Genomic DNA, 15,841 nt, shown 5'->3' with positions numbered 1-15,841 from the left:
TTCAAGCTTTCTCACTCTAGAACCCTCATCTCTCTCTAAAGTTTTAGTTCGTGAGACTAAGGATGAAAATGAGGATAAGATAAGCTTGGAACCAGTTTTATGGCCAAAAACCCGGCCCTAAAGTGAAAAGACCACTTTGCCCCTTTAAAACCCCTAAAAAAAATGAAGGCATGCTGTCAGCTCCTTTTGCGCTTCGCGCACAGATCAAACCAAAATCGTCTAGTGTGAGTAGATTTTGGGTTTGAGTGCTTGATTTGGGAGAAATAGTAAGTCAAATGTTTTAACTCCAATAATTGTGCGAACCCCGATTTGGAATCTGGATTCCAAGTGCGTAAAATAATCGATTGAATTAGCCTTATTTGATCGGAATCGAATAAGCTAATATCTAAGAGTGAGGATTAATTCCGACGATGATCGGAGCACCGAACGGAATTGGTTTAACGGACTAAAGTGATGTTACCGTAATTGATTTGGGCAGAGTAACGTTAATGCCTCTAGTGTTGTCTGAATAAAAGATCTTGTTTACGTATTTATAGATGTCTAGGAGGGAATGATGACGTGGCACATGTCCTTTTCATGGTTGTAACAAACTTTGTCAATCCCGAGGGGTGACGTGGCACCTATCCCTTTCGTGAGAAATAACAGATCCTAATGAACTTCCCTAGATTCGCGGGCTGACGTGGCATGCAACTTGCTTGCATGCTTGTTCCGTTATCAAGTGATTATTCCGGGACGAGGTGTCTGCTCTGGGGTAGTGCACTCTCTCCGGGACAACGTGCTTGTCCCGGGAGAATATCTTCGTGTCGGGTTGGAATGTCGTGACAGTACTGACGGCAGGTTGGTTCCGGTTAAGGCATCACGGTGCTCTCAGTCTAGCCGGGAAGGTTTCACTTTCTACTTTCTTCCAAGTGTTTATTCACGGTTATAGTTATGATGACTAGATGTACGACGCCGGTTATGTGCATGTCATCCGGGTTTTCAGTCTTGCCGTTGGTACGGCGTGGTAAAGTTTCCGGGATGACGTCAGACGGATGTTGGGAAAAGAAGTCCGTATTTCGGTACGCGCAGTGCCGGGTAAGATTTTTGTCAGGATGCTTGCCTGTTTTTGAGACGGATCATTATGCGTATCATTAAGTCCCCCCTAGTTTAATGGTGGTAGCCGGGACGGTTACCGTCGTCAAACTTCCGAGACAAGGCCACGCTTCCTGATTGGATGTGCATTTAATGTTTGTCAGTGTGAAAAGACAGTTTCTGCAAATGTGCCTCCTCTTTTTATGTTTTTTCCTTTTATCGATGTCTTGAAACATTTTCCAAGGGGCAATTATATACCACTTTAATCATTGCTTCTTGTTTCCTTTGTGGCTACAAATAGCTTCGCTTTTCACCTGAGTTTTACACCTTTTTACTTCCAACTATTCTACATTTCTGTTCTTCAATACTACTTCACTTTTATAAATTCTCAGCCTTCGAAAGTTGCCTTTCGATGTTATGAATAACCTCTTTGCTTGGTTAATTATTGATGTTGTTGTTGTTGTTGTTGATGCCCGAAGGACGGCGTTGCCGTTATTCGCTGAGTCATGTTACCCACAACATTGGTGAGTATTTGTGTTTTTCCTTTTCTGTCTTCTCTTCTTGTGCGACCTTTTTATTGTTTTTTTTTTCAGGCTTCGATTTGGATCTGAAGATTTGTTTCGAATCCTTGAATTTTTCCGAACGTATTCCGCCTTTAACTGCGGATAGATTGGAAACAACCGAACGCCAATGGTCGTTCAATGTATCTTACGTCATCCAACTGGTCGCTGGGTTGTTGGATCTTCCGGGCTCGAGGAATACGATTCGTTTGCGCTTGGATAACGATGTGATATGCACATCCCTTGCGAACAAAAGTTGTTTCTTGTGCTTCCGGTTGATTTCGAGACTCGAATTACGACTCGTGGGGCCTCGGACACTTGCCTGTCTTGTGATCTTCCCAATACCAGCCGGGCCATGTTGGTGATTGCTCATTGAGAGCTTTTGATTTCTTTTAACATATGTGCCCATTTTTACTTCTTCTTAGGAGTGAGCTTTGACAGATCATATGCGAGAGTTTCCTTTTGTTTGTATAAGATTGGATGATGTTTTTGTGTTGCAACCATAGGTTTTTAGGGTTTGCAACTTCTTTACATGTAGGTTTCGTGCTTAGTAATGAAATAAACTGCATTTCTTTTGTCTTCAAATAAACTTCTATGCAATATATTGGTGACGTATACGCTTGACGGACTGCTTTTACTTTTGTCGTTGTCTGACATACTCTGTTTTGAGAGAATTTTTGTAACTGCGGAGTTATCCGTGAATTCCCTTGACTTTCGCTTTTGTGCTTTAAAACAAAAGCCCGTCGTGATATGCTCATATTTTCCATGGTGCCTGACAGCTCTTGCGAATTTAATCTTGAAGATTTATTTGAGGGCAAATTTGGGCTTACCGGGAGGGGTGGGTTTGTCCAATCGTTCTCCGAGTTTAATGTCAACTATGATGTCCACGGAGATGTCGTTTCTAAGGGATTTTTTCCCAGATATGTTGGGATTTGTTTCCGCTCTATCCGTTGATAAAAATGTGAGCTGCTCGGGTCTGAGCTCTCGCGACTTTTGCCCCTTTTTCTTGTCAACTTTAATTAGGGAAAGCAGAATGTCATGACCCGAGAGTCTATTGCTCGAGATTTGTAAGTGATGTTGAAGGCTGCTTTCGAAAAGTCTGACCGCTTGTAGTTCGAGCTTCCATCTTTCCTGAAAAAGATGTATGGTTTCGTCGTCTGCGACGGGGCCACTTGGTTTGTTCTTGTAGTGCCTTGTAGCTACCGGTGCATCTGATACGTTTCAGGTTGTATGAAAGCACTATCTCGGATTCGACTTTGTTCTTAATCCAGGGATGGCCAGTAAGGTCAGAGTAGATGCCTTTCAGGAGGTTCGTATGGCACAGGTAGCGGCGAATACCTGGTTTAAATATCGTAGGAATTTGTACACCGAGGGGAGTACGACGGTCAACTAGTTTTTAGAATACAGTTTTGTTGTTCTATCGGGCATTTGCATTGCACCCGGAGCATGTATCCGGAATGTCAATTTTTGTAACAGTTGTCCCGTTGTAGTTGTGTACTTTTGGTGAAACTTGTAATGAATCATGTATAGCTAATGAAAGTTTCGTTTCAAGTATTTTGTGTTGAATTTTTCTTCAGTTGAACTAGTTCATATCTTCATATGTAGGTCTAGACTATATTTGTGTTAGTTTTGGCGTGTACACCGTGCAGTCACGCGTGTTTATGCCATCTACTCATTGGCCGTTTATCAGTATAAACTTGTACCGATGAGGGCTAGAAAATCACCTCTTAAGGGGGTACAAAATAACTAGTGTGGGGCTTACGTGGATGCCAGAATCCGTCTGCCGCTAACCGGTTATTAATACATGAACATCGTTTGTAAATAACGTACTAAACAAGTTATTGTAAACGGTAAAATGCTTTTATTCATTATTGAAAATGAAAAACATACATAGATTCTTTATTGAAAAAGAGACATAAACATCAAGATAGCCGCAAGTTGAAGTGATCAGTTTCAGTCACGGTATCCATCTAAATTTCAGTGTAGCATCTAGCCACTTTTGTTTCCCTTGGCGGACGTTCCATCTCGGTTGGAGCTTTCACGACTTTCTGTCCTGAAACGTTTTGGTGCCGGACTAAGGTGTTTAGTTGTTCCATGGTTATTGATAAATTGTTCTTCCCATCCCGGCTGATAGCGCATGCCAGCACTCCCGTTTCCAGTCTTGTAAGAGTTAGCTGGGCTCTTTTTGTTGGAGTATGATGCTGGAGGGAAGTAACTTAGCCGTTTAAGCACTGACACACGTTTTTCTTCCAAGATGTGCGGTGTCTTACTTGCTTGCGTTCTTCGTGTGACTTGAGTATTGCTTCTTACCGGGAAAGTCTGTCGAGTCGATTCGACTGTAGCCACACCTTTCTGGGTTGGAAATTTAAGCAAGCCGTGACCAGCGGAGGTTATGGCGCTAAACTTTCTGAAGAAGTTTCTTCCCAAGATCACATTTGTGGCAGTCACAGATTTGACCACATAAAAGTCAATAACCTCACTACGGAGGTAGGGCTGTATGCCTACCGTCACCGTTGCTTTGAGTCTTCCTATGGGTTCTTCAGTAGAGCCCGAAAATCCAGAGATGATGGCGTTGGAGTGCCTCATTTTTCTACCGACACATTTTTGGAGTTGGGAAAGGTAATGGGCGTATAAGACATCAACTTCACTCCCAGTGTCAGTGTACATTTCCTAGACACGAAAGCCGTCTATCAAGTCGTCAATCACCACAGGTTCTACCCGAGCGTATCGTGTTGGTAACCTAGGAAATGTGATTGTCGCGCCTCTCCAGGGGTCGAGCTCATCTTTTTCAATACTGGTCATGTTGATTACAACTTTATCTTTCGCCTTCTCACGTTTCTTACTGTCTTCCTTCTGCCAACTGATTGTTTTGTTGGGGTCGACCTTCTTGAACTTCCGTCCTGACAACAAGTGATTGAGTTCGCCTGCTTTGATTGTGGCGATGATTTCGCGTATCAACATCTTACATTCATCGGTGTCATGGCCATTGTCTTCGTGGAACTCACAATACTGTTCTGACTTTTGACCGTCACATTTTTCCAGTGGTGCCGGAGGGGTAAACTTTGCCTTTACGGGTTCTGTTAACAGTATTTACCTTGTAGTTTTGGATAGGCTGTCGATTAGGGACCCCTTATCATATGGTCTTCGGCTGCTCTTATCATGCCTATGGCTGTCATGGCTTTTGCTGTGACTGTTGTGGCCTTTGTGGTGGCTTTCGCTGCACCTGCTGCCGATGTGACAGTGCCTGCTGTCGCTTCTTCTTTCCTCTTCTCTTTTCTTTTCGTCCCGGTGATACCCAGCTTGTCTTTCCCTTCCAGAGTGTTGGTATTGCCTTGCTACCATTACTGCGTCTGCAAATGTACTCGGGATGTTCCACCAGATTTTAGAGACGAGCGACGGGTGTGCATCTTTGTTTAGGCATGTTATGAATCCGGAAATTTGTTGTGTTTCCGGGAGTCCTGGTATTTTTTGACACTCCAGCATATACCTTGTGATGAAGCTTTCAATTTTCTCTCCCCGGTACATTGGTATTTCGTGAGCATACAGGTGTGTATACATGTGTCGGCGAAGGTTCTGATATTGAATGGGGAACTTTTCCCGCAAGTCTGCGAAGCACGTGATTCCATTAGGTGGTAATTTTGCGAACCATTCCCTGGCCCCCGATTATAGGACGGTCGGAAAGAGATGGCACGCTACCTCATCGCTCCAATGTTGGGTTTTCATGGCGCCCTCAAAGATTTGCAGGAAATCGTACGGGTCAGTGATGCCATTGTACACCCCCAAAGTGACCGGTATGACGATGTTAGCAGGGAGTGTACAGCCGGCGATCCGTTCGCAGAGCTTTTGGCTAGGTGCCGACATCTCAACCGGTTGCTTTGCTTTGTTACCGGTGATCAGGGCGAACAGATTCTCAAGTGCCTTTCCCTGGACAGCAGGTTGCGACAGGGAATGTTTGTATGCCGGTGGCGCAGCCTACATAAGGAGCTCGGTCAACCATGCGTTTGCGACAGCCTTGGTGACACCCTCGCTTGCCGCACCGATGTTTAACATTGGGCCAGTTTTCAGAATGTCTAGAGTTTGCGATTGTTTCTTCTCTGCTAGACTTTTATCGTTCAGCATGGACTTTAGCTTTTCGATTACTTGTTTCTCGACGTCGGTTGAGATCATTTTGGTGATCATGCCGGTGTCGTTGTGAGAGGATCCGATGCCGCTTGAACCACCAGTTTTAAGACCAAGAGTTCCGAGCTTCAACCTATCTCCACCGAGCGGTGATCCCTCGTGTGTATCCTCATCGTCGTCGGAGATATTCATATCGTCTCCCGACGCATCACCGGAGTGAATGTGAGCGATTGATTGCTTTTGAGGTTGAGGTGTTTCCACCGGTGGTGAGCTTCCTTTGTTTGGAGGTCGTTGAGCGTCATCGTTTGTTCCTTTCTTGCTTGCTGTTTCACTACTTGGTTTCACTGTGTTGTTCGTACCTTTAGGTGGCGCCATTTGATCAAACCAAAATCGTCTAGTGTGAGTAGATTTTGGGTTTGAGTGGTTGATTTGGGAGAAATAGTAAGTCGAATGTTTTAACTCCAATAATTGTGCGAACCCCGATTTGGAATCTGGATTCCAAGGGCGTAAAACAATCGATTGAATTAGCCTTATTCGATCGGAATCAAAAAAGCTAATATCTAAGAGTGAGGATTAATTCCGACGATGATCGGAGAACCGGCCGGAATTGGTTTAACGACTAGAGTGATGTTACGTCAATTGATTTGGGCAGAGTAACGTTAATGCCTCTAGTGTTGTCCGAATGAAAGATCTTATTTACGTATTTATAGATGTCTATGAGGGAATGATGACGTGGCATATGTCCCTTTCATGGTTGTAACGAACTTTGTCAATCCCGAGGGGTGACGTGGCACATGTCCCTTTCGTGGGGAATAACAGATCCTAACGAACTTCCCTAGATTCGTGGGCTGACGTGGCATGCAACTTGCTTGCATGCTTGTTCCGTTATCAAGTGATTATTCCGGGACGAGGTGTCTGCTCCGGGGTAGTGCAATTTCTCCGGGACAACGTGCTTATCCCGGGAGAATACCTTCATGTCGAGTTGGAATGCCGTGACGGTTCCGACGACAGGTTGATTCCGGTTAAGGCATCACGGTGCTCTGAGTCTAGCCGGGAAGGTTTCACTTTCTACTTTGTTCCAAGTGTTTCTTCACGGTTATAGTTATGATGACTGGCTGTATGACGCCAGTTATGTGCATGTCATCCGGGGTTTCGATCTTGCCGTTGGTCCGGCGTGGTAAAGTTTCCGGGATGACGTCAGATGGATGTTGGGAAAAGAAGTCCGTATTCCGGTACGCGCAGTACCGAGTAAGATTTTTACCGGGATGCATGCCTGTTTTTGAGACGAATCATTATGCGTATCATTACGCAATACAACTGAAAACGAAGGCAACCAGCTTTTCTGATTCTGAAGTTTAGGGACTGAGATTGACTGATTCTAATTCTGATGTAAATTCTGAAAATGCATAAGTATTAGGTTGACTTTTAGTGGCGGTTTCTGATGCACACATTTACTGACACTTTCAGGAACATTTTCTGATTCACAAAATTCAGGATCTTACAACAATTACATGTGATTGAAAAAAAAAAATTCAAAAACCATTTTTTCCCGATTTGTAAAAAAATAAACTATTTCGAAAAAAATATTTCAAATTTTTTTTTTCCAATCACATGTGATTGGATTTGACATGCAGTAACTCACATTTGATTCTGCCTGCCAATCACATGTGATTGTGAAACTCATCACATGTGATTCTGCATGTCAAATCCAATCACATGTAATTTACAATCACATGTGATTGAATCTGACATGCTAAATTTTAAAAAAAAAATCGAAAAAAAATTTCAAAATTTTATTTTTAAAATTTTTTTTGAAAAAAATATTTTGAATTTTTTTTTTTCTGATCACATGTGATTGTCGCGCCATATGTCGGATTTTCCGACCAAATTTAAACTTAATCCTTATATGTTTCCGACACGATAAGCAATGTCTGTAATGTTGAGTCTCGAAAATTTTGAACTATGTTCATGTATTCAATTACCCTTCGACTAAGTCCCAACGATTCACGAACAATTGTTTGTAATTATATATATATATATATATATATATATATATATATATATATATATATATATATATATATATATATATATATATATATATATATATATATATATATATATATGAGTATATATAATATTTTGAATTAATAAAATACCCTTTAATCAATTGTAATTAAAAATGTAAATTAAATACAAGATAATAATGGGGTTGTTAAGTTAAAGCTATATATATGATTTTTTTTTTTATAAAGAATTATTATGATATGTATATTGGTGTATATATATATATATAAAATATATATATAAATATTATATAATTATTAGATATTACATAATTAGTAAAATATAATATTAATATATCAAATTACAAATTAAAATATAGTTGTTATATTAATGTTATTACTTTCATTATTTTTATTAATATTAATATCAGTATTATGAATGCTATTATTTTAATATAATATATAGATATAATATAAAATTTGATACATTTAATTTGTTATATTATTATTAATATTACTAATATAAGTATTATTATAAAAATTATCATCTATTATTATTATTATTATTATTATTATTATTATTATTATTATTATTATTATTATTATTATTATTATTATTATTATTATTATTATTATGATTATAGTTACAACTATGATTATTATTATTAATATTATTATTATTATCATTCTTTATCATTATTATTATTATTATCTTTATAATTAATATAAATATTATTATTATTATTATTATTATTATTATTATTATTATTATTATTATTATTATTATTATTATTATTAATACATAATTAGGATACGGTGTATTATATAAACAGATACAAACAGACCATAAATTTCGCTATCTCCTTTTCATTTTTTTCTGCTCATGATCTCAATAATCAACGTCCACCATCGCTAGACAACAAATCGATCAACTCAATGTTTGCTCAATTATGGATATGGGATAGGCACGGTATAAGTCCTGGATTGCTATTCGAAAAAGGAAAAACAGAATTTTTTTTCTTTTCTTCTTCGCTACAGGTTAAAAATTCATAATTCAATTCCGAACCAATCATCCAAAATTAATAATACAGAGTTGTTATGTATCATCTAGGGAAACTCTCTGTGAATTTCCAAGCTTTGATTTATCAAATCTATTACTAATTTGATAGTCAAAGCTTTATGCAAAAAGTCAAACGAGTTTGTAATCATCAAAATTCGATAGTATGTTGTTGATTCAGGTTGAGATGATGCTTTTCGAGTATTATAAATATGATTTTATGAAGTTTTCATGAAGGAATTAAAACCTGAAACTTATCGAATCCCAATTTCAATAATCGGAGTTCAGGTTGCAAAAATCCTCTGTTCACGTGTGATTTTTACAAAGTTGTGATGTTTATGTGCGTAATTATAATCATATGATCTTCATCGCTGCAATTGGAACATAATTCAATCATTTTTGTTGTTGTTTCAATTTTATCTGTTGAGGATTGATGATCGAGCAGGTTACTGCTGCTCGTTTTTATTTTCTGTTTCAATAGAGCAAAAACAAACGAAAACCCATAAAAACCTACTGCTGCTGTGATAATTTTTTTTTGTTCTTCTACCACAGCTTACCTTTCTGTTTATTTCGCAACACCAAACCCACCCCCCTCTGAATCCCTCGTGTACTCCCTTTCTGTTTAAGAAGATACAAAACCAACAACTAAATGGACTGCCAATTCTTTTTATCTTGGGCTTGTTAAGAGTGACCTTTGATAATTGGGTCGTGAGTATTATAGCAATTGGACCATGATTTATTATAGCAGTTGGGCCGATATCCTTCTCCCTCTAGTGGGCCAAAAATAAATGGAATGGAAATTGGGCCATCGGTTCTCATTTCTGTTTTCCTGTCCGATGTCAACACAAACATTAGTTAGACTATAGATGGTATTGATGATGATCTTATGATCATGGTTAATGATGATATTATTAGATGATAATCGTTATGATTATGATGTTATGGCGAGTATGAAATAGATGATAATCATAAACTGAACCTATTACTTCCTGGGATCGAATTCTAGCTACTGCAGTAGCTTCCATTATTGTTTGGTTATCCGGCGAGCGTCGGGTTAGCGGGATGTTGCGGGTTCAAACCCGGACTTAGGCATTCTTTTTTGGGCTACTTCTTTGAGGTAGTTTACTTATTATTATTATTATTATTATTATTATTATTATTATTATTATTATTATTATTATTATATTATTATTATTATTATTATTATTATTATTATTATTATTATTATTATTATTATTATTATTAAGATAAGTATTATTATTACCATTAACATTATTATCATTATGAATATAAGTATTACAATTTTCATGACTATTAAAATTGTCATCTTTAAAACTACCATTTGTATTATTATTAGAATTATCAGTATTTTTTTATTATCTTTATTATTGTTTTCAGGAATATTATTACTATTAATTTTATAAATATTCTATTATTATTATTATTATTATTATTATTATTATTATTTTTATCATTATTATTACTATTATTATATAAAAATACAACTTTCTATTATTATTTTACGAAATAAATATTAGTTATATAAAAAATTTATTTAATACATATAAGATAACTAGATAACATAACTATATTAATGTTTTTATAGTAAATACTAATTATGTATCTAAAGTATATGAGATAAATATAGTTAATTAAATTATTAATGAAACATATAATTTACTAAAATAACAATTAAAATAATATATATAAATTTGTTTGATTATCATTATATGTGTTAATATATATATAAATGATATAGGTTCTTGAATCTGAGGTCAACCCTGCATTGTTCAGTTCCGTCGTATGCATATTTTTACTACAAAATATCGTATGGTGAGTTTCATTTGCTCCCTTTTTAAATACTTTTGCAATATATATTTTGGGACTGAGAATACATGCGCTGCTTTTATAACTGTTTTACGAAATAGACACAAGTGCTGAAACTACATTCTATGGTTGAATTATTATACCGGATATCACCCTTTTTAGCTTGGTAGCCTAAGAATTAGGGAACTGACCCCCTAATTGAAGCAAATCCTAAAGATAGATCTATCGGGCCTAACAAACCCCATCCAGGTTATGGATGCTTTAGTACTTCGATTTTATATACAGATGAGTGTACCTGTATATTTGGGGATATTCTAGATGCATTTGTTAATGTCGGTTACCAGGTGTTCACCATATGAATGATTTTTAATTCGCAGGTTATGCGTACTATTTTGTACTCGGGTTACGTGTAAAATTAAATATCTGAAATCTTGTGGTCTATTAAAATATTGAAATAATTGTTATGATAAACTAATGAACTCACCAACTTTTTGGTTGACACTTGAAAGCATGTTTATTCTCAGGTATTAAAGAAATCTTCCGCTGTGCATTTGCTCATTTTAGAGATATTACTTGGAGTCATTCATGACATATTTCAAAAGACATTGCATTCGAGTCGTTGAGTTCAATAAAGATTATCAATAAAGTAAATGACAGATTAGGTCATTTATAGTTTGGATATATTATGAAATGGTATGCATGCCTGTCAACTTTCGATGAAATGAAAGTTTGTCTTTTAAAAACGAATGCAATGTTTGTAAAATGTATCATATAGAGGTCATATACCTCGCGATGTAATCAACTATCGTGAATCGTTTATAATCGATATGAACGGGGCATTTCAGTTGGTATCAGAGCGGTGGTCTTAGCGAACCAGGTCTTGCATTAGTGTGTCTAACTGATAGTTGTATAGATGCATTAGTGAGTCTGGACTTCGACCGTGTCTGCATGTCAAAAAGTTTTGCTTATCATTTCTTGTCGAAAATTACCTGCTTATTATTCTTAGGGAATCATTTGCTTATCATTCTTAGTCTAGACACATCTTACTGCATTGATTGCATGAATAGTGTATAGACAAAAATTCATATCTTAGCGTACCGGCTAATTCACATCTTAGCGTATCTGTTACTGTAAACTTTGCTTGACGTATTCCGTAAATTCCTCCGTAAACTATGAAATCTTTTGTTCTATCTATATATATATATATATATATATATATATATATATATATATATATATATATATATATATATATATATATATATATATATTCTATGTAATTAGAATACCATCCGATAGTCGGAAATCATTTCATATCGAAAAATCCTTTATTCAATTGTACGAAATGGAACTCGCCACTAGTTCAAGTTCCTCAGATTCCGATAGCTATTCCGATATGGAGTTTCACTCGAGCTCCGAAAGCCGTGTAACAGGAATGGATCAACCAATCAGCCATCATCAATTCTGGATGAATTGGGGATGGGTTCGTAGTCGACTTAATCAATGGAGATGAGAAGAAGGCGATCCTTTTCACCAACCAAATTCACCTATTGGCGAAGAACCTGAAGCACTTACCGGCGAACCAATCCGAAACACCATTTTCACCCTCATTGTGAGGAAATCTCGCAACGATTATATATTATCTACAATTCAAAACCTTATTCATCTTCTTGTTTCAACCACCAATCATCCCGGCATGATAGAAGAAGTCAACGAGCTTCGCGCTCGAGTAATTAATTTGGAGAATATGGTGCAAAACTTACCAGCTTCATCAACATCACCAACATCAACACCAGTACCACCAACAACCCAAGTTTCAACATCACATGCCTCAACATCTCATTCTATACCTCGAGTATAATCATCGTTCTACATGACATTTTACATCATTTATCTTCGTTCGACATGATGATTATGTAATCTCTAATGTTTTAGAGATTTTGTACTCTAGTTTTAACCATAAAACGGATGAGTTTAATATCATATTAACTCATTAAATCCATGATTACATCTGAAGAAAATATATATATGTAAGTATATTTTCATAAAGATTGTAATTAAAAATTCTTTTGTACAAACTATTAATGGTGAAAATATTTTAACGGGTAGGTAATACCCGAGGAATATTTAAATTTCACATTAATAAGTTACACTGTACATTCTTCCAATCTGATTTAACAGTTATTTACTATCCTACTTACATTCACAGGTATACGTATCCGTTCACCGCAGAATAACCATTTTCATTCAAATTCATATTTGGATTTTAACTTATCAGAATCCAACAAGTGGCATAATGAAGAAAACATTGGACAAAATAAAATTTGTTAGAAACAAACAAATTAACTATGAGAAATTTTGTTAAGAACCCACACTAACGAAATCCTAGCAAACTGTTCCTAGCTAACTGTTAATTCATTATTACATTTTATTTATCGCAATTTATTTATCACAATTTTAATTCTCGCAATTTTATTTATCGTCATTTAATTTATGTTATTTATTTTACGCACTTTATTTATCGTCATTTAAATACTGTTATTTACGCATTTTAAATATCGGGACACGTATACAATGTTTTGACATATCATATCGACGCATCTATATATATTATTTGGAATAACCATAGATACTCTATATGCAGTAATGCTCGAGTTAGCTATACAGGGTTGAGGTTGATTCTCAAATAATATATATACTTTGAGTTGTGATCGAGTCTAAGACTTGTATACAACGGGTCACGACATGTATTAATTAATTTGAATATTATATATTAAACTATATATGAATTGTTGAACTACTAATTGTGGACTACTAACTGTGGACTAATAACATTAGACAATTAAAATGAATTAAAATATTGACTATAACATATGAAACTAAACAGTTCTTCAAGTTTGCCACTTGATTTCATCTTAAACCTCATTTGTATCTTGACGATTACCATTTGCGTTCAAACCTTTCATGATTCTTGAAAACACCTCAATCGAGAGGATGAAACAGCCGCACTTCATCTACGAGAAGAAAGACTTAAGCAATAATCATGCACCTGGAAAACTCTCGGAAACTGAGTAAACGTTTAACACGTATCTGTGCTAGCTCCTTTAGCATTGTTATTACCGAAAATAACATTGCAATTCCTTTTCAAAAGTAGCAAATTTTGTCACAGCTCCAGCAAGTCAACTTCAACTTTTCAGTCAAACTAGCCTTATTATAACCTTGATATATACGTTGCCCTTTCGTCATCGTTACCGGGGAACCTTTTATATCCTGTCATATTAACAGTAAACTTACCATCAACTTCATTACTCTTTGATTTAAACCTCTCCGAAAAAAAACTACCATAATGATTCATTAAAAGCTTATCATATATTCATCTGCATCTTGTAATGATAATTGCCATATCAAGAACCGAGAATCATCAATCATCAATCTTGAATCTCGCAGCGTTTTCATTTCAACAATTATATGTATACATATAACGTGTAACTCCTGGAAATTTTGACCTTCAATTCTGAAATTCTGAAAAGCACTCAGTCTACGAATCAATACCCTGTATTTTGAAAAACCTGAATGAAGCAGTAAGGACTGTAGACATCATTAACAGTCAAAAGTTGATGATAAAGAATAGGGGCTGAAGAAGATCAAAAGATGAGAAAATTTGGTACTGAAAAACGAAATGAGCAAACCATGAAGGAGGCTGTGGACAAATCACAAAGACTAAACCTGCCTTCAAAGAATTCAAATGATTCAGTGTCTACTGAAATCGTTAGCAAACACCTTACTCCTTATTCTAAACCTTCGCAGACAAATTTTCCGCATCATCCTTTGATTTCAGATATTTTAAAATTATAAAACATCATTGAATCTTTCAGTATAAATATCCTCAATATTTCTAATGATACCATCATAACTATCATTTTTCGAGATTATTTATCTCTTTACGCTATCTGTATTACATCATAAAGGAAACTGTTTAGTTTCTATATTCTGTAAAACTTCGAGTTTAAATTATGGATGTTTTTGAAGTAGTGTTGGGAACTGAAGCATGAGTTAGTATAATATAATGACACTTGATCAATGTGATTATATTACAGTAAGTCATGCTGAGTTTCTAATGAAACGTGATGATTCACAGACCATAACGTCATCATGTGCCATATTACATGACTCTTACATACTACCTAATCTCCAAACATATCAAGAACATAATTTCTTGATAGTTCTATCTTTCTGGTAATTTAACCAATCAAGATCGTGCTATTACAATTTCTATCTTAGAACGTTAGTCATGTTCATTCGAAACTACGCTTGACTTAAAGTCAGGAAGAGAAAACAAAAGGATGGAACTCCAAAATATAAAGGAAACGAAGGGAATAGATTTATAGTGAAATATCCGACAGAGTAATCAAAACAGATTATCGCATTTAACCAAAGAGGATCATAATTTCCTTAAGTTTCGAAGAATCAGATCTTATTACAAAGATTTCCTCTAAATCCTTGAATTCTGAAAATCAACCTTGACTACGTCAGAGGCTAAGACAAATCTTTATTATTCATTTCACTCTTTTGTGATAGCTTCACTCGTACTCTTCACGTAAATGAATTGTTTTATTACTCACTGATGATAAAACTCTAATTTCCAATTCATATACGTCATGAAAACATACATATTGTTAGCCATGACGACCTCGATCAAATTTCGGGACGAAATTTCTTTAACGGGTAAGTACTGTGACGACCCAGAAATTTTCGACCAAATTTAAACTTAATCCTTATATGTTTCTGACACGATAAGCAAAGTCTGTAATGTCGAGTCTCAAAAATTTTGAACTATGTTCATGTATTCAATTACCCTTCGACTAAGTCCCAACGATTCACGAACAATTGTGTGTAATTAAATATATATATATATATATATATATATATATATATATATATATATAAATATAAATATATGAGTATATATAATATTTTGAATTAATAAAATACACTTTAATCAATTGTAATTAAAAACGTAAATTAAATACAAGATAATAATGGGGTTGTTAATTTAAAGCTATATATATGATTTTTTTTATAAAGAATTATTATGATATGTATATTGGTGTATATATAAAAAAAAAATATAAATATTATATAATTATTAGATATTACATAATTAGTAAAATATAATATTAATACATCAAATTACAAATTAA

This window comes from Rutidosis leptorrhynchoides, chromosome 5 (assembly GCF_046630445.1).
Source record: "Rutidosis leptorrhynchoides isolate AG116_Rl617_1_P2 chromosome 5, CSIRO_AGI_Rlap_v1, whole genome shotgun sequence".
Taxonomy (NCBI): Eukaryota; Viridiplantae; Streptophyta; class Magnoliopsida; order Asterales; family Asteraceae; genus Rutidosis; species Rutidosis leptorrhynchoides.
The sequence above is the reverse complement of the archived record's forward strand: the minus strand, read 5'-3'. Positions refer to the sequence as shown.